Source organism: Helianthus annuus, chromosome 15, assembly GCF_002127325.2.
Source record: "Helianthus annuus cultivar XRQ/B chromosome 15, HanXRQr2.0-SUNRISE, whole genome shotgun sequence".
Lineage (NCBI taxonomy): Eukaryota > Viridiplantae > Streptophyta > Magnoliopsida > Asterales > Asteraceae > Helianthus > Helianthus annuus.
Window position 1 is genome coordinate 15,014,125 of NC_035447.2, and position 19,177 is coordinate 15,033,301.

At 36.7% G+C, this 19,177-nt stretch overlaps 1 long non-coding RNA gene across 6 annotated transcripts; it reads right to left on the minus strand.

Annotated features, from left to right (window-relative positions):
* Positions 1 to 5,821: 5,821 nt before the first annotated feature.
* Positions 5,822 to 10,528, minus strand: LOC110910856. Of its 6 annotated transcripts, none has more exons than XR_002576528.2 (14): positions 10,184 to 10,528; positions 10,032 to 10,110; positions 9,788 to 9,862; positions 9,596 to 9,646; positions 9,327 to 9,427; positions 9,177 to 9,241; positions 8,983 to 9,105; positions 8,428 to 8,764; positions 8,246 to 8,333; positions 7,925 to 7,976; positions 7,555 to 7,660; positions 7,149 to 7,342; positions 6,981 to 7,062; positions 5,822 to 6,334 (listed from the first exon to the last, which is right to left on the minus strand). It is a non-coding gene; the product is annotated as an uncharacterized LOC110910856 (long non-coding RNA). The 6 variants fall into 6 exon arrangements; XR_004881717.1 differs by having other exon boundaries at positions 8,428 to 8,824; XR_002576523.2 differs by having other exon boundaries at positions 7,149 to 7,345; positions 8,428 to 8,850.
* Positions 10,529 to 19,177: the final 8,649 nt, after the last annotated feature.

Below are 19,177 nucleotides of genomic sequence, written 5' to 3' on the forward strand. Positions count from 1 at the left end.
AATTCAGTAAAATAAAACTAAACATCTACATTTAACAACTTAACATCTTTTTCAATAACCAAAATCAATACCTACATAACAATCCCAATGTTCCATTTTCTTTTTCCACAGAAAGAATCTCAACATCTAAATCTATAACAGACGTCTTACTGTCATTTTCATTGATCACATGACCTTCACTATTATCCCTAAAAGTTCAATAACAAGTAAAATAAAACAAGCTTCACTAACAGTAAAACAAAGTTTCATTAACAGTAAAAAAGGAATCTTCCTTTAAATTACCTTGATTCTTGTGTAGGTACCTTGATCCAAACAGTCTCACAATCCATAGTGACCGGTGTGTAGGTACCTTGATCAACACAGTCTCACAATTCATACCTGGAACCGATGGTCGGTGGTAGGAAGTAGTCAGTGGGTTTATGTGACCGATGGTGGGTGCGGCGGCAAGGTGATCGGAAATCAGAGGTGTCGGCGGTAATGGAGAAGGAGGTGGGAGAGGGGATAAGCGGCGGTGGTCAGTCGGGGTGGGTATGGTCATCATCATCATCGACGGCTGGAGGGTGGTCGGCGATTACTGTAGAGACGGAGGGGGGGAGTGTTTGGCTGGTGGTTGTCACCGGAAACACCATCATCATCGGAGAACCGGGGTGGGTACTGGTCATCATCATCATCGGCCAACAACTCATCAACTTCACATGTTTGGGTGTCTCTTAGGGTGAAGACACAAAATGAGGAAGAAGACAAAAGGTAAAGATTAAAAAGAAAGAGAGAGAAGGTGATATTAAAATGAAGAGAGATATGGTTAGATTTAAAAGGAAGAGAGAGAGGGGTGAGATTTAAATGAGGAGAGAGGGTGAGATTTGACATTTGGGGTAAATGACTAAACTACCCTTTTTGTTGGCAAGATATGATTGGTGGAGAGTGGTTCTCACGGTTCTTACAACTGAAGGTGGTTTTCATTTTAGCGGCTCCCTATATATATATATATATATATATATATATATATATATATATATATATATATATATATATATATATATATATATATATAGGGTAAGGTTCATGCGAGAACCACCTTATTGCGAGAACCGCGAGAACCAATGTGAACACAACCTAAAATAGCTAAAAAAAACCTAAAAAAACCTAACCCCCACCCCCCACCCCCCAAAAACCTAAACCCCCCCCCCCCCCAAAAAAAAAAAAAACCTAACCCCCCCCAAGCTAAATGCTAAAAACTAAAACCCTCAAAAAACCTAAAAAAAACCTAACCCCCCACCCCCCCCCCAAAAAAAAACCTAAACCCCCCTCCCCCACCCCCCAAAAACCTAACCCCCCCCCACCCCCAAGCTAAAATGCTAAAAACTAAACCCCCAAAAAACCTAAAAAATCTAAAAAAATAAAAAAAAATCAAAAAAAATCTAATTTTTTTTATTTTTTTACTATTTTTTATGTTCAAATCGCTACTTTTAGTAGCTAAAAAAATTTTTTTTTTTTGGATACTAAAAGTAGCGATTTTTATATAAAAAAATAGTAAAAAAATAAAAAAAAAATTTTGGGTGTTTTTTAGATTTTTTTAGGTATTACTGTTTGTGTTCACACTGGTTCTCGCGGTTCTCGCAATAAAGGGTGGTTCCTAACGGATCTTTGTCCTATATATATATATATATATATATATATATATAATGCAAGTATCTATAGAAATCCCACTTTAATTTAGAAAACCCGGGAAACTCAAAGCTCCCGATGTTTTTTTTTCTTGAAAAAATTTACACATGTTATACACATGTTTTTAAGGGTTTTGGGCAAAAAAAATCAAAAAAGCGCCGAGTAGATATTTTAAAAAAAAATAAACAAGTTTTCATGTAACACATGTTACAAATATGTCAGATGAATGTAACATGTGTTACACGAAAACTAGTTTATTTTTTTAAAAAAATATCTACTCGGCGATTTTTTGATTTTTTTTTGCCCAAAACCCTTAACAACATGTATATAACATGTGTAAATTTTTTCAAGAAAAAAAAACATCGGGAGCTTTGAGTTTCCCGGGTTTTCTAAATTAAAGTGGGTTTTCTATACATCCTTCACCTATATATATATATATATATATATATATATATATATATATATATATATATATATATAGGGGACCGCTAGAATGAGAACCACCCCGAGTTGTAAGAACCACGAGAACCGCGACCCGCGGGTGGCCGTTGACCACGAAATTTTTTTTACACCTAGATCCGTATATTTTAAGATCGGATGTAAATTTTGGGTTCAAACGGCGCGCCCGAGGGGGTAGTTTTTTACGCCCAAAGTTTGGGTTTTTTTAATTTTTTTAATTTTTCTTTTTTTTTTAACCAAACTTTGGGCGTAAAAAACTACCCCCTCGGGTGCGCCGTTTGAACCCAAAATTTACACCCGGTCTTAAAATATACGGATCTAGGTGTAAAAAAAATTTCGTGGTCAACGGCCACCCGCGGGTCGCGGTTCTCGTGGTTCTTACAACTCGTGGTGGTTCTCATTCTAGCGGTCCCCTATATATATATATATATATATATATATATATATATATATATATATATATATATATATAGGGTAGGGATATGGTAAAAAGTGTCTAAAATGTGAGAAGGGTAAGAAGTGTTTTAAACCATTGGATATTTGATCTAATGGTTGAGATCAATAGGGTATAAAAATGTAAATTGTGTTTTAATTAGAAGGACCTTATGTAAAATTGAAGGGCAATAGTGTCTTTTCTAATGTTTCAAATATGGTAACCATATCCTACACAACCAAAACCCCCATTAATCTCCTAAAAACTAGCTATTCAAATTTAATTGCTAAATTATATCGATCCTCAATTCTAAAAATACAAAAATATGTAACTGCCGCAAGAAACATATAACACTATACATCCGTCATATAACACTATACATCCATCATATAACACTATACATCTATTATATAACACTATACATCTATCATATAACACTATATAACAATATATAACACTATACATCCATCATAGACATGCTACCAGAAAAATATAACACTATATAACACTATGCATCCATCACCTAACACTATATAACCAAGAACACTATATAACACCATGTAAACTATATAAAAAATATATAACACTATACAGTTCTGAATGGTAGTTGCACTAATAATTTATGGTGTTATATAGTGTTTTTGATGGTTGCGCTACATAATTATATAACACCAAAAACCATATTATAACACCATATAACACCAAATAACACTATATAACACTATATAAAAAATATATAATACTATACAGTTCTGAATGGTGGTTGCACTACAGAATTATATAACACTACACAAATTCGTAGATTAATTCCTAAATTCGAATTCCTATATTAAAGGGTGGCGGTTATTTTGGGCAGTTATCTTTTAATCAATTAACTAACTGAAAGAAATAGAAAATTACTAATTCACCCTTTTGAATTAATTTAGATTTAGGACACTTGTCAACACCACATTATTTCTCACCCTTCTCACAAAAGTAGGACTTTGTACAGGATCCTCTACCTATATATATATATATATATATAGGGGATGGTTCAAATGAAAACCACTTTTATTGTGAAAACTCGAAAACTAACTAAAAAAAGCCTAAAACACACATAAAAATGTTTTTTTTTCAATTTTTTTATAATAATCGCAGGTTTTTTTATATAAAAAACTTTTTTTCAAAAAAAAATTGTATTACACATGTGTAATAATACACATGTGTAGTATTACACATGTGCACTACAAAAAAAAAAAATTTTTGAAATTTTTTTTATATATAAAAAGTAGCGAAAATTGGTATGCAAAAAAAAATATATTTTTGGTATGTTTTTATGGCTTTTTTAATTAGTTTTCGAGTTTTCACAATAACTAGTGGTTTTCATTTGAACCTTCCCCTATATATATGTATATATATAGGACAAAGATCCGTTAGGAACCACCCTTTATTGCGAGAACCGCGAGAACCAGTGTGATCACAAACAGTAATACCTAAAAAAATCTAAAAAACACCCAAATTTTTTTTTTTACTATTTTTATATAAAAATCGCTACTTTTAGTATCCAAAAAAAATTTGTCTTTCTTTTAAATTTTTTTTTAAAAAAAAAATTTTTTTTGGCTACTAAAAGTAGCGATTTGAACATAAAAAATAGTAAAAAAATAAAAAAAAATTTAGATTTTTTTTTATTTTTTTTATTTTTTTAGATTTTTTAGGTTTTTGGGGGTTTAGTTTTTAGCATTTTAGCTTGGGGGTGGGGGGGGGGGGTTAGGTTTTTTTTTTGGGGGGGGTGGGGGGGGGGTTAGGTTTTTTTAGGTTTTTTTGAGGGTTTTAGTTTTTAGTATTTAGCTTTGGGGGGGGGGGGGTTAGGTTTTGGGGGGGGGGGGGGGTGAGGTTTTTTTTGGGGGTGGGGGTTAGGTTTTTTTAGGTTTTTTTAGCTATTTTAGGTTGTGTTCACATTGGTTCTCGCGGTTTTCGCAATAAGGTGGTTCTCGCATGAATATATATATATATATATATATATATATATATATATATATATATATATATATATATATATATATATATACTAGTCGTTTACACGCGCGATGCGGCGGGAAACATATCACTTAAGTTGGTGAGTTTAGGGCTATGTACTGGGCGGTTCGGTTTTGAGCCATAAATCGATTTCAATGGCTATAAATCGATTCCTAACGGCATTATAGCCGTTGGAATCGATTTCAACAGTTGTTGCAACTTTTTCTATAAGTTACCTGAAGAAACGTGTTACACTCTACCCAGAATCAGTTAGAATCGGTTCCGGTATTTTTGGTTTAAAACCGGGAAGGAACTGGAACCGATTCCTACAAGAACCGCTTCCATTCAAACTCAGTCAAGAACCGGATACGGTTAGGAACCGGTTCCGGGTATAAAAAAACCCGATTTTCCTATCCCTAGTAACGCCCCGCGCATTACAGATTGCATGGACTCATGAAGCCCATTAAATACCACTCGGCCCCAAGCGTTACAAAAGGCTTGCGTCAACGCGTTAAAGGAGTAGAGTTACCGTCACCGATGTTGACAGCGCTTTAAATTAAACCATTAAACCATTAAACCAATAATACTAAAATTAAATGAACAGTATTAAAATAAATAAAAAAATTGGTGAAGCCCGTAAAACGGGTTAAATTATTTCACTGGGGTAACGTGGAGTAAAAAGGGTAAAATTAGACCTGGCAAACGGGTCGGGTCAGGTCATGGGTCAAAACGGGTTCGGGTCAAAACGGGTTCGGGTCAAAACTTGTTATGGTTCAGGTAGAAACGGGTCCGGGTCAGAACAGGTTCCGGGTAGGGTCGAGTCAGTTTTTTTTTTTCAATATAGCTTTGGTGATTATACGGCCGGAAGTACTGTTGTAAAACTAATTAAAAAAGTTCAGATTTGAGAAAAAGATAGGAGCTTGAGATGTGAACCATGCCAATCTACCATGTTTAAGATTAGTAGCAATGCCAATCTTTTCACAGTATCCAGTTTTCTAATTCTATTTAACTATCAAATAGATCTTCCAACACTAAAAGAGCAAAAGTGGGCGGACCACAATGCATATTGTATACTATCAGAACAATTAACCCACTATTTTCCGAAAAACTATAACCTAAAAGAACAAGTTGGGTGTCCTATTTCTTCTTAGGCTATTAGCATATGGTAATACAGTAATACAGTACAGTAAAAAAAAAAAATCCCTATACAACATATAGAAGACCAAAAAAATATGAAAAATCATTCCTATTGACATGTTCTAATCTACATTTAGGATAAAGGGATATAATACCCATGCATTTCTTAATTCCCTTAAAAATAAGGAAGCCCGTTTAAAAGTTGCATCTATGCGCTTACAAAATACAAAGATATTGTTCCGTTTAAAGCACAGAAACACATCAAATCCATTTATCAAATTCCAAAACAACTCCACAAAATCAAACAAATTCACAACAAAATTTAAAACATTTACACAGATACACATCAAATCCATCAACTACGGCGCTCATGAAGTGATGATGATACCTTCACCGGAAAAGATGTTGTCGCTGATGAAGATGCCGGCAGAGGGTGTGGAGTTTGTGGCGGAGGAGACGACAGAGACGGTGGCGGGTTTGTGACGGAGGAGACGTCGGTTCAGTACTTGCTGGCTCGGAGTATAGCAGCTGTCTCAGGGTTTCTGTATCTGAACCGGGTCAAGAACCTTGACCCCTTGTTTCCCCAGTTGCTGCACCTCTTGTGGCGACACTATTTTAATGCACCATACCCTGCTCACAAACTCCCTGTTCATATAGAAAAAAGAAACACCACATGATAACGGGACGTAGGTGTTAGTAAAATCTTATAGGCGAACCAAAACCAAATTGATACTTTTTAGAGTAAAAGGCCATTTTTGTCCCCAGAGGTTTGGCTAGTTTTGCGACTTTCGTCCAAAGGTTTGTTTTTCCGCATCTAGATCCAAAAGGTTTGAAATCTTGCCATTTTCATCCGGCTTGTTAACTTCATCCATTTTTCTCCGTTAAGTCAGGGGTATTTCCGTCTTTTTTGTCACCAAGGGCAATTCGGTCCTTTTCACATAATGTACATGTATTCAAAAGACCGAATTGCTCTTCAAGTTAACAAAAAAGACAAAAAATACCCCTGACTTGACGGAGAATAATGGATGGAGTTAGCAAGCTGGGTGAAAATGGCAAGATTTCAAACCTTTTGGATCTAGATGCGGAGAAAAAACCTTTGGACGAAAGTCGCAAAACTGACCAAACCTCAGGGACGAAAATGGCATTTTACTATTTTTTATGTGGCCCGTTTTTACCTGATCGCAATGGATTTTAGCCCTGAAGATGTAATTAGAGGGCATCCTCTGCTTTCAAGTGTATTTAGTTTACAACAGTTTGATAAAGAGATCAATGAGCTGTCAGTGATGCTTACACAGTAAGAACTATTGATCATTTCAAGGCCGGTGCACCTACGAGCAACCGCAGAAATGCCTTTATCCGTAAGTCCAATTGACCTAAGCAACAAAAACATATTCACCATTTATTCATGTTCAAATGCACTATAATTACAACCCTCAAAAGTAAATTTTCCATTTCAAACCTGTATAAATCGAGCTCTATAAGTTTCTTGCATCCATTCCCGATAAAAAATAAGCCCCTCATCGGTCATATTTAGACATATCCCAAGCTTCAATACAGATAGTTCAGAACATCTTGAAAGACCATCGCTTGTCACCCCCATGCACTTACTTAAGCTTAGCACTTTGAGCGACACACACCAGTAGCTCCACCCACCTGCTGAACAATTTTTGGCAGTAAAAAACTAACAAACATAATCAATGAATATACCAACATAACTATTTTTCCCAACTTTCAATTTGACATAAAACTAACTTTGATTTTAACATCTACTATGGTTGCTTCAGTCAAAAGTGACACCAAACAGAATCTAAGCACCAATACAGAAGTCCATAAATTGCCATGTGAGAACTGAAATAAAAATGTACCTTGGCCAGTTCAATTAACAAAAGTCATTACAATCATGGTAGCTCTGAATTTTCCTCTTCCTCTTGCCGATTTACCATGTCCCCAGCCACATGAACTTCGTGATCCCTTTGTATCAGCAAAAAAAAGTCAATACGTAAAAGTTAAATTACAATAGGTTTGTTTTTTTGCATCTGGATCCAAAAGGTTTGAAATCTTGGCATTTTTATCCGACTCATTAACCCCATCCTTGTTTCTTTGTTAAATGAGGGGCATTTCTGTCTTTTAGTTGTTTTTTATTAAAAAGTCGGGTGAAAATGGCAAGATTTCAAACCTTTTGAATCCAGATGCGAAAAAAAAAACTTTGGACGAAATTCGCAAAAGTAGCCAAACCTCAGGGATGAAAATGGCATTTTACTCTACAATCCCAAGAAGCAAAACACACCTGTAAATCAAATAAAAATAATACTTAGAATGTATGTAACGTAGAAATGAAAACTGAAATAGATGGACAATGCAGTTGATCACCACGACCTCATCTTCAACATTAAAAGCTTCACTTGAATTTTAGAAATGAGTCAATGCGATGAGTACTTAATTGATAATGGGTCACACGTAGAAAATGAGCTAATCTATTCAGAAGTTTTCAATGTATGAGATTATTACCTGTAGTTAACTTATCATAACTTTCTCAAAAGGTTAAAAATAGCTTACCAAGAATTGTGACTCCAAGTTTTGCCTTGTGACCACCGCCCAATCGAACATTTCCAGCTGACAATCGAATGAATCACCACTGCGTTTCCTGAGACAACCGAATAACAATATTAAGCTACAATTCCACGGGCAAGTGCTAAACTGTAAATTCTGTATCATTATCTTGACATATAATCCTGTACCTTGATTTCGACATCATCAAGAACGATACAATTAATCAACCGTGCACCAGCTCCTATACGTGCATTCGCATATATGGAGATACGGACACGATTGGACCAATCTGTGCAATTTTAGAGATCAATATACCAGATGGGGTGTTCGTATGCAAGAAAGACTTAAAATACACAACAATGGGGTGTTCGTATGCCCGACCCAGAGAGAACCATCCATTATTTGTTTGAATTCACCCTTAGTGAATGAATGAAGTAGTCATAACAACACTTATTCGACAATATTGCATCCGGTCTTTGTGTCTCGACGGGCATAACTTCCCTATTGGTTCCACTGATATTAATTCTAGCACACAAGCAAGCATGTAATGGGCATCAGATATGTCTCTAGTACTGAAAGACTTGTCTGATCCAGCAACAGTCGTGTATGCCCTGTATTTAAAAAGAAAATCAAATAAAATTATAATGGTTGTTTCCAATAGTAATCTCATTAAAGTGCAAGAAATGGTGTACAAGTTTACTATATAACACGACAACCACCTAGAAAACATTATTTCAACTTACAGCATGATATGCATATGGCAATTTCCCTTGACGCTCAAAATGCTTAGCCATCATAGACCATTTGATTGGGCCCAATTCTTCCAATTCAAAGCGTTTCCCAAGTGTACAGAAGTCATGTTCTGCCTGAAACAAAATGGCCCTTACAAAGTAAGGCTAAAGTTTAGAAAAGCACAAAGTCAAATGACAAGACATACCCAAACATCCAATATGCCAGCAAATCCAAAATCTCTTAAAAGAGCACCCAAATTTGAGTAATGACCTGACGATTAATAACAAATCCAATCGAGACACTTAATATACCAAAGAAAACACTCAAATTTACAATCCAAAATAACAATACTAACCTCATTTTCAGATACGGCTCCAAAAGAGTTGGACGGTAAGGTTTATTAATAGCATCAACCTCTATATTACCAGTCATTATAAGTTGTCTATAAAAATAACTCTGCAAATGCCAAAAAGTTTTTATAGTTCAACCACCGATGAAGGATATAAAAAGAATGTAATATATTGTTCATCATAAAGAATAATATCATTGCACCCAACCCGTCTACCCGTACAGATTACTTCCTTTATTTACAATTGTACACAATTTGCATCATATATTTATTACCTATGCTTGGTGTCCAGCTTGCAATCGTACACAAGTTGCATCATATATTACCTATTACATGATCCATTTCATAAGAAACATTAGGTTCAACAACTGATAGTTCATAACGTTTACTAAAGTAGTCTATGTTATAACGAAGCACTGATATTTTTATATGAAAGCAAAACGACACTGTCTAATTCAGAAAATAACCTCATTCAGCAAATGATCTTGGAGAGACCCGATATTGTATGGGATTCACCGGTGATCTGATTGTAAGATATACCTCTGCAGATCAAACAAATTTAGTCATTTTTAGCTTAAAAATCAGTAAAAATGAGACTTTCTCCGTATATCCATTCACAAAACATTAAAAAAACAGAAAACCAACACAGATCGTAGAAATTTCTATTTCAAGAAAACAAAAACACTAATCAATACAAAAATATATACTTACAAAGAACAGAGCCATAGATCTGGCCAGATCTTCCACCCACAACCACCATCGTTGACGAACCCACAACCAAACGGAAGATCTGAAACATTACCCAGATTAGATTCAAACAACAAAAAAAAAAAGAAGATATGGTAAAAAAGAAAGGTACCTACCCTACAGTCAAACCAGTAGATCTGGTGTCAGATCTACTGAGATAGTGTCGGATCTTGAAGCCACCGGGAAAGAAGCTATAGAAATCGATCTGGTGTCGGATCTGGTGTCGGATCTGGTGTCGAATCTGTTGAGATAGCATCGGATCTACAGAAAAACCCTAGATCATGAAACGACTGGTTTCTCAGTGAAACCCTAGATCATGAAGCGACTGTTGGAGTGGAGAAGGGGAGAAGACGGTGATGGCGACGACCGGTTCCATGGATGAAAGGTGGAGGAGCGGTGGAGGATCTAGGGTTTGTAGAGAAAGGTGGAGCGGCGGATGAAACGAATTGTGGTTTAGATAGAGTGATAGAAAGATTATATTGGATCCGTCAAACTAAAAACGGGTCAAGTTAATACGGGTAACATGCGAAATTGTTTTAAAAAAACAACATGCGATTTTAAAATGCGGGAAGATGATCTGACGGCTGAGATTGAAGCGTACGTAATTACGATAAGCAATATTGTACAGTACTCTTTACCTATATATATATATATATATATCTACACACACACACACACACACACACACACACACACACATATATATATATATATATATATATATATATATATATATATATATATATATTGAAACATGATCAGGAGGAGAGAACGTCTCAAAGTGTGAGAACGGTGAAAACGATTCTCAGCCACAAGATCTTAGTGGTTTGTGGCTGAGATTGATGCGGTGGCATTTTTGTAAATAATAGGGGTCTTGGAACTACCAGGAGGGGTAAAATAGGAAGATCCAAACAAAGGTGCACATGCTAATCACATGCTATTTTCCCCCATCATATTTAAACAACAATAACTTTTTTATACGTGATTATTTTTAGAAAAAAATTACACCATAAAACTCAGCGTTTTTTTTATCTTTCCAATGAGTATACTATTGATATACTTTTCGAGAAAAAATTAACTGGGTTTTATGGCGTTTTTCTGAACCGGGTGTTTTATGGCGTTTTAGACTAGGTATTTTCATGGCGTTTTTCTGAACTAGGTGTTTTTATGGCGTTTTAACTAGTTATTTTCATGGTGTTTTTTCTGAACTGAGTGTTTTATGGCGTTTTCAACTGAGTTTTTCATGGCGTTTTTCTGAACTGCATGTTTTACGGTGTTTTTACAGTACAAATGATGATTTTTCTAAGCTCAAAAAATATTAATTTAGGCGGATGGCTCAAAAAAATGGGTGTTTTGAGCTGTTGTAAATTATAGCTCAAAAAATAGCTTTTTTTTGTTATGGCGTTTTAACTGGGAGCTCTGTATGTCTTCATTGGAGTATGAATTCTTTTATTTCCAATCACATTCCCCCAAAGCTACGTGTATGATGAAACTAATTAAATACTTGTGTTCACACTTGTTTGCACTTGTTCACACTATAAGTTACACTTTGGACCCTGAAAATATAGCTTTTCTTTTGTTATGGCGTTTTAACTAGGAGATGGCTTGAAACTAATTAAATACTTGTGTTTACACTTGTTCACACTATAAGTTACACTTTGGACCCTGAAAATATAGATTTTTTTGTTATGTTGTTTTAACTAGGAGCTGGCTAAAAAAAACTAATTAAATACTTGTATTCACACTTGTTTATAGTTGTTCACACTATAAGTTACGATTTAGACCCTGAAAATATAGCTTTTTTTTTGTTATGGCGTTTTAACTAGGAGCTGGGTCAAAAAAAATGGTTTTTTTGAGCTGTTGTAATTTATAGCTCAAAAAAATAGTTTTTTTTATGGCGTTCAAAAAATGGTTGTTTTGAGCTATTGTAAATTATAGCTCAAAAACTAACTTTTTGAGTGTTTTATGGCGTTAAAAAAATGGTTTTTTTTGAGCTGTTGTAAATTATAGCTTAAAAAAATAGCTTTTGAGTGTTTAGCGTTTTTCTGAATTGGGTGTTTTTATGGCGTTTTATTTTGAACATCCAGTTCATGTGAGTGGGTTTTTTTGACAATATTAACCCGTAGTGTAATTTAACATCAATGCCACACGTCACCACCAAAATCGTTCTCACCGTTCTCACACTTTTCACTGTTCTCTCTAAATCCTGACCCTATATATATATATATATATATATATATATATATATATATATATATATATATATATACTACTTTAATAAGCATATAGGAAGGGCAAGAATGGTCATTTGCAATTGTACAACCATTTTAAGCACATTATACAACCATTTAAGCGTAAATGTGTTGAAATCTTCTTTTAACACGTGGCCATTAAAAGAACTCGTGTCATCAAAATTAGGGTTTGCTGGACAAAACAATCGCCGCTCCTCTCCTTATCTTCTCTCTTTTTCCCTGTCGATTCTAGGGCTCCAACACCAGATCGACTTCTCTCTTCCTCATTATCATCACATGAGGAACTTGACGTGATGTCGTGGTCACGCAAATTTAATCCCAAAAACAACTATGTAAATAGTGGTAAGCGGGTATCGAACACAGAGAGTTTGTGGAAAATGTGTTATTTGAAAGTTATCTAAGTTAACTAAAATTAAACTAATTGCAAGAAAAATAAAATTCACGAGTTGTTTTGATTTGATTGGTTTTAAAAACTAAGATTAATTAACTAATTTGCGAAATGAAACTTGAAGTTGTAAACAATTGAGAAATAAACGACTATCTTGTGTATCCGGTTTGCTTCAACTTTTGTGTTAATCATTTAACTAGAAAGAACTACATAGACATAGTTCATGCATAAACAATTGCAGTGATGAAAGGGGACGAAGTACTCAGATTCCGAGAACGTGAGGTTATCACCCGATGATCAATCAACCCTTACCCACACCTAACTATACCCATGATATCCCGATTGCCAACGGCACCAAGAACGTATGGTTTCTAATTAGTTTAAAATAAGAATCAACCTGTTACTAACAATCGATTACACACCATAACAATCAATTTAAATGAAAAGAGATTGATATTCTAGAAATGCAAATAAGAACACAAAAGTCTAAACAAACCTTCACCACAAGATAGTCATTAAAGTACCTAGCCACTCATGGCTTTAACACACATCATGACAAAATAGAAATAAAACCAAAGTTCACAAGTTCCACCAACAAAGACTAATGAAGCTAGATGATTTTAGGTGAAAGATGGTTTTCAAGATGTGTTTCTTAGCTTCCAAGTGCTCTTCATATACTTCCCAACTCGTTCTAGCCAAGTAGTAACCGAAATTGCATGATTAGGCATCATAAATCTCCTTAAAATGGCCAATAAATGCATATGTTACAAGATAGGATCAGTCGGCGCCGTAAGCTACGGCAGACCAGAGTAGCTTACGGCAGGCAGCAGGTCAACAAGTCAGCTAGGAGCCGTAAGCTACGGCAGACCACCGTAGCTTACGGCAGTCAGTGTTCCTTTACGCCAGGTTGCTCCTGTCTTACGGCATGTCATTTTGGCATTGGATGGGGGCCGTAAGCTACGGCCTGGTGGCGTAGCTTACGGTCCTGAGCTTTATTTCCTTCCATGACTTCTCCATCTTTCCATTCTTTTGCTCTTTTTAAGTCCCGCAACTTCTAGTATCCATCCGTGCCTCCTAAAACCCTCCTTTTGAGCACTTTAGCACCTGCATAACCCAACACAAAGTGGTTATCTATTTCAAGCAATTAACCGAATAAAGTGTAGAATATGCGTTGTATTAAGTCTTTTAAGGGTTGTCCTATGGACCACCCGTCACATCCCCACACTTACCCGTTGCTTGTCCCAAGCAACCACTTCACAAACTATTTTTAACCATAAGCGACCAATTGTGCGAACCAAACTAAAGTGCCGTCCTTTTACTAACTTTTTATCATACCACAAAACATACCCCTCACAAAAACTCTCGGTGACAAGAAAAATTAGCAAGTTATGCTAAACCACTCAATGCGTATATGTGTGTGTGTGCGACAATAAGCTTGTATGAAAATCAAGTTTCCTCCCAACCAATATCTAACATGCTTTTGAATCAAAGGAACTTACGGGTTGTTATGGGGCTAAGTGCAAAGGTAGGAAAATGGTGGAACATATTTATAAGAGCTAATTTTGATTTGACCCGGTTTTATTTCCAAAACAAACGACTATGTACAAAACATCATAAACTTCTAAACTACTATTGCACTAATGACTTCTTTTTGTATTTTTCTCATATTTTTCTTCTTTTTTTTTCTTTTTCTCTCCTTTTTTTTTTTTTTAACACATAAAACTCAACAATATATACAAAGACATCACAATCACAACTAAATTCCTAAACCGGGTCATCTCAATAGGGTATAATTTATATAGGAAGTAGGCTTTGGGTTTCAATCGAATGGCTTAAGGATCAAACATAGCTTTCTAAAGACCAAGCCCCCACCCCTCACAATACCAAGCTCATATATGTAACGTATGAGGTCCAACCCACCAATCCCGCACTCTCACACATCTAGACGAGGCTACCTAAAAGTCCCCCTATCATTTTCAAAAGCATGCTAATTCTAGGATTTAACAAGTATTCACACACAAGTTCTATTAACACACAACACACAACGCCACTCAAACAATGAAATATCAATAACAATCATGTGTGGCTCAAATCCTCACCAAGAAAAGACTAAGAATGGGTGTCGGTGTGTTAAATGGTACAATATCAAGTTTTCAAATTTTTACACGTTTCGCTTGGATTTGCAAAAATTTTTGAATTTCTCAAAAATTTCCCCCATCCCCACACTTGGGATACATTGTCCCAATGTATGGTCTTGAGGGAAAGATCGCTTTCAACAAGAACACTCACATTTGCTTTTTTTTTTTTTTTTTTTTTTTTTTTAAAAAAAAACACCACCAACTTTCACAACCCAACAAACACATCAACATCAAAACACCACCCTACCTCCCAACCATAAACAAAAGCAAACAACTAACTACCAATATTTCCAAGCTAAAGAACACAACAAGACTAAGGAAAGAGTACATCGACCTGGTGAAGTTTGATACAACAAATGTTGTAGAAAACCTGACTTCCTCTCACTACCTTCACACCGATCTCCGCACATCTTCCCCACACTTGAGTGTTACCATGGCCCTGAAACATAGAAAAATAAAAATAACAAGATCAATATAAAACCCCGGGTTGCCTCCCGAGCAGCGCTAAGTTTCGAGGTCTTCAGCCAGACCGTGCCACCCCCATTTATGGTGGCTCAAAGAACCGGTTCCCATCACTTCCATCACTTCCATGTGCCATTGAGCAAAATGCATCCATCTTATTTTGACTCGGTGGGTAATCAAATATGCTCTTGCTTGGCCCCATATGTGTTTCTTCACGGTCCGGTGGTTGCTTTCTTCTCATTCTTTGAAACACGTTTTTCATACAAACACTAGACTCACCACTCTTCCCCTTAATGGACTCATAGCTAATCACTTTAGTTTGAACATCAAAAGACAACTTACGGTTCTTTTCGATCATGGTAATAATCTCGTCTCTACAATTAATTTGCGCATTTGCCGTGTATAGAAACGGTCGACCTAAAATTACCCTTTGTTGTGATGCCATGTTGGTAGAAGCATAGTCCAAAACTAGGAAATCCACCGGGTATTCAAACTCTCCCAACTGAATCATAACATTCTTAATTATTCCTCGTGGACGCCTCCAACTCTCATCCGCCAAGCTCACCATGGTGTCTACATCTTCAAGCGGACCGAAATCATACATGTCATATAGATCGCTTGGTAGCACACTCATGCTTGCCCCGTAGTCCAACAATGCGTGAGGGATTTTTAATTTTCCCACGCGGATAGGCACGATTGGCACTCCATATTCTTTGTCCATTTCAACTTCGGCATCCTTTTTCAAACCTGCATTTATTTGACACGAAGAGGTTAGACATTTCTCATTAAATTCGGTACTAGGAACGGTGCTTACCACATTGATATTAACGCTTTTTATATTCTTGGGATTTGTCACCGTATCACTTGGTAGTTGGCCTTTTGCTTTCTTCAAAATTGCCACTTCACTAGCAAGTTGACCCATTTGAGTAGTCAAAGTTTGAATAGCTTTATCACGGGCCTCGTCCTTTTGCATCCGAACCTCATCACGTTGATTCATTCGTTGCATTTCAACTTGCATTGCTTTCAACATCTCCATCACTTCATTACCACCCGAAGAGCTTTGACCCGTTTGATATTGCCTTTGAAATCCTTGGTTTCCTTGGAAATTCGGGTTAGCTTGATTTGACGGGTTCCCATACCGAAAGTTTGGGTGGTTTCTCAACCCGGGGTGGTAAGTGTTCGAATTCATATTATAGTTTCTACCACCCCCTCCTTGACCTTGCACAACATGAACCTCTTCATATTGCCCATCACCTCCTTGGCAATTTTCAGCCGCATGACCTATTTCATTACACAATGCACAAACATCATAAATTTTATTAGAAGTTTGTATGTTACCATCATCAACCGCATGCACTTGTGTTCGAGTAACGGCCGGTCGTGCTCTCCTTGACGCTTGGGCTTTCCTCTTTGAGGTAATGGCCATTTGTTCCAAGAACTCCCAATCCTCATCTTCATAATTTGTGCCAAAAGTCCCATTTGTGATGGACATTAGATCACGTGCATCCTCGGCACACAACCCCTCATGGAAGGCGTTCATTAACTCCCAAAGCTCAATCCCATGGTGTGGACAATTTTTAATCATCATATTAAAGCGCTCGAAGGCTTCATGGAACATTTCGCCTTGTTGTTGTTGGAAACTCCTCAACCCCTTCCTAGCATCATTGGTCTTTTGGGCGGTATAAAACTCGTCTAGGAAAATTTGTTGCATTTCCGCCCAAGTATAAATAGATGCCGAAGGCAAAGTGTAGAACCACTTCTTTGCCTTGTCTTCCAAAGAAAATTGAAATAATACCAACTTGATATCATCGGCCGAAAAACCTTGACTCCCAAGAGTATTGCAAATCGAGTCATATGCCTCCAAATGGAAATAAGGCTCCTCCGTTGCTAGCCCCTTGTATTTTGGCAAACTTTGTAAAGAATTGGTTCTTACTTCAAAAGTTCTCCCTTGGTTGTTATGAGGAATAACCACCGGTGAAGGATTGTGCGTTATCACCGGTCTAAAATGCGCTTCAATACCTCTCGCATTTTCTCTAAGATGCCTCCTTGGTACACCAAACCGACCTCGTGGACGAACTTGACCCATTGGTCTTTGCCTAGGCCCTTGTGGTGCCATTGGTTGTTGAATTGGCCTTTGAATTTGCGGTTGCACCTGTTGTGGTCGAACTTGTTGCAAAGGAACCGGACGTTGCATTTGCGGCCCTTGTGGCCTTGGCCTAATATGTTGAGGTATGAGTTGTTGTTGAACCCCACCAACATTTGGAATCACTTGTACTTGGCCTTGCGTATAACCGTACTCCCCTTGCTCTCCATCACCCCCATAACCGTATCCTTCTTCATCAAAACCTTCAAATTCCTCATAACCTTCATCATACCCATCTCCTTGAATTCCCGATGATTGCCCAAATGGAATAGTCGAGTATTGGAAACCCGATTGATTTGGTGGTCGATACGGTGTAGCATGGACAATAGACGAAATTGGTGCCATAGTATGGCTCGAATATGACGGACCCGCACCCGGGAAAAAATGGGATAATGGTGGTATAGTAGTGGAAGGGTTAAAGGTGACGGTTGGTTCTTCTTGGGTAGTAATGGGCTGTGTGGTGTGGGTTGGTGTAACCTGTTGAGGTATGGTGGGTTCGGTAGTATTTGGTGGAATGGTAGTGTTAGGTGAAGGTTGAGTGGATGTTGGTATGAATGATGAGGTAAATTCACCCGTAGTGGGTGGTGGTGGTGGTGGATCCATGTATCGAATTGGTGTAACTGGTGTTGTTGGTGAACTATTGATTGTATTTTCCCTTAGCAAAATTCTGTTTGCTCGCAAAGTTCGCTCGATTTCCGGATCAAACGCCAATGGTGATAGCTTGTGAGAGCTCCTAGTACGCATGCACCTGTAAATACCTGCACACTAACACACCCCGCGTAAACCAGAAAAATAACAAACTTAAAGCAAAAACAAAAATAACACACGTTGCGCACTACTCCCCGGCAACGGCGCCAAAATTTGACGTGATGTCGTGGTCACGCAAATTTAATCCCAAAAACAACTATGTAAATAGTGGTAAGCGGGTATCGAACACAGGGAGTTTGTGGAAAATGTGTTATTTGAAAGTTATCTAAGTTAACTAAAATTAAACTAATTGCAAGAAAAATAAAATTCACGAGTTGTTTTGATTTGATTGGTTTTAAAAACTAAGATTAATTAACTAATTTGCGAAATGAAACTTGAAGTTGTAAACAATTGAGAAATAAACGACTATCTTGTGTATCCGGTTTGCTTCAACTTTTGTGTTAATCATTTAACTAGAAAGAACTACATAGACATAGTTCATGCATAAACAATTGCAGTGATGAAAGGGGACGAAGTACTCAGATTCCGAGAACGTGAGGTTATCACCCGATGATCAATCAACCCTTACCCACACCTAACTATACCCATGATATCCCGATTGCCAACGGCACCAAGAACGTATGGTTTCTAATTAGTTTAAAATAAGAATCAACCTGTTACTAACAATCGATTACACACCATAACAATCAATTTAAATGAAAAGAGATTGATATTCTAGAAATGCAAATAAGAACACAAAAGTCTAAACAAACCTTCACCACAAGATAGTCATTAAAGTACCTAGCCACTCATGGCTTTAACACACATCATGACAAAATAGAAATAAAACCAAAGTTCACAAGTTCCACCAACAAAGACTAATGAAGCTAGATGATTTTAGGTGAAAGATGGTTTTCAAGATGTGTTTCTTAGCTTCCAAGTGCTCTTCATATACTTCCCAACTCGTTCTAGCCAAGTAGTAACCGAAATTGCATGATTAGGCATCATAAATCTCCTTAAAATGGCCAATAAATGCATAT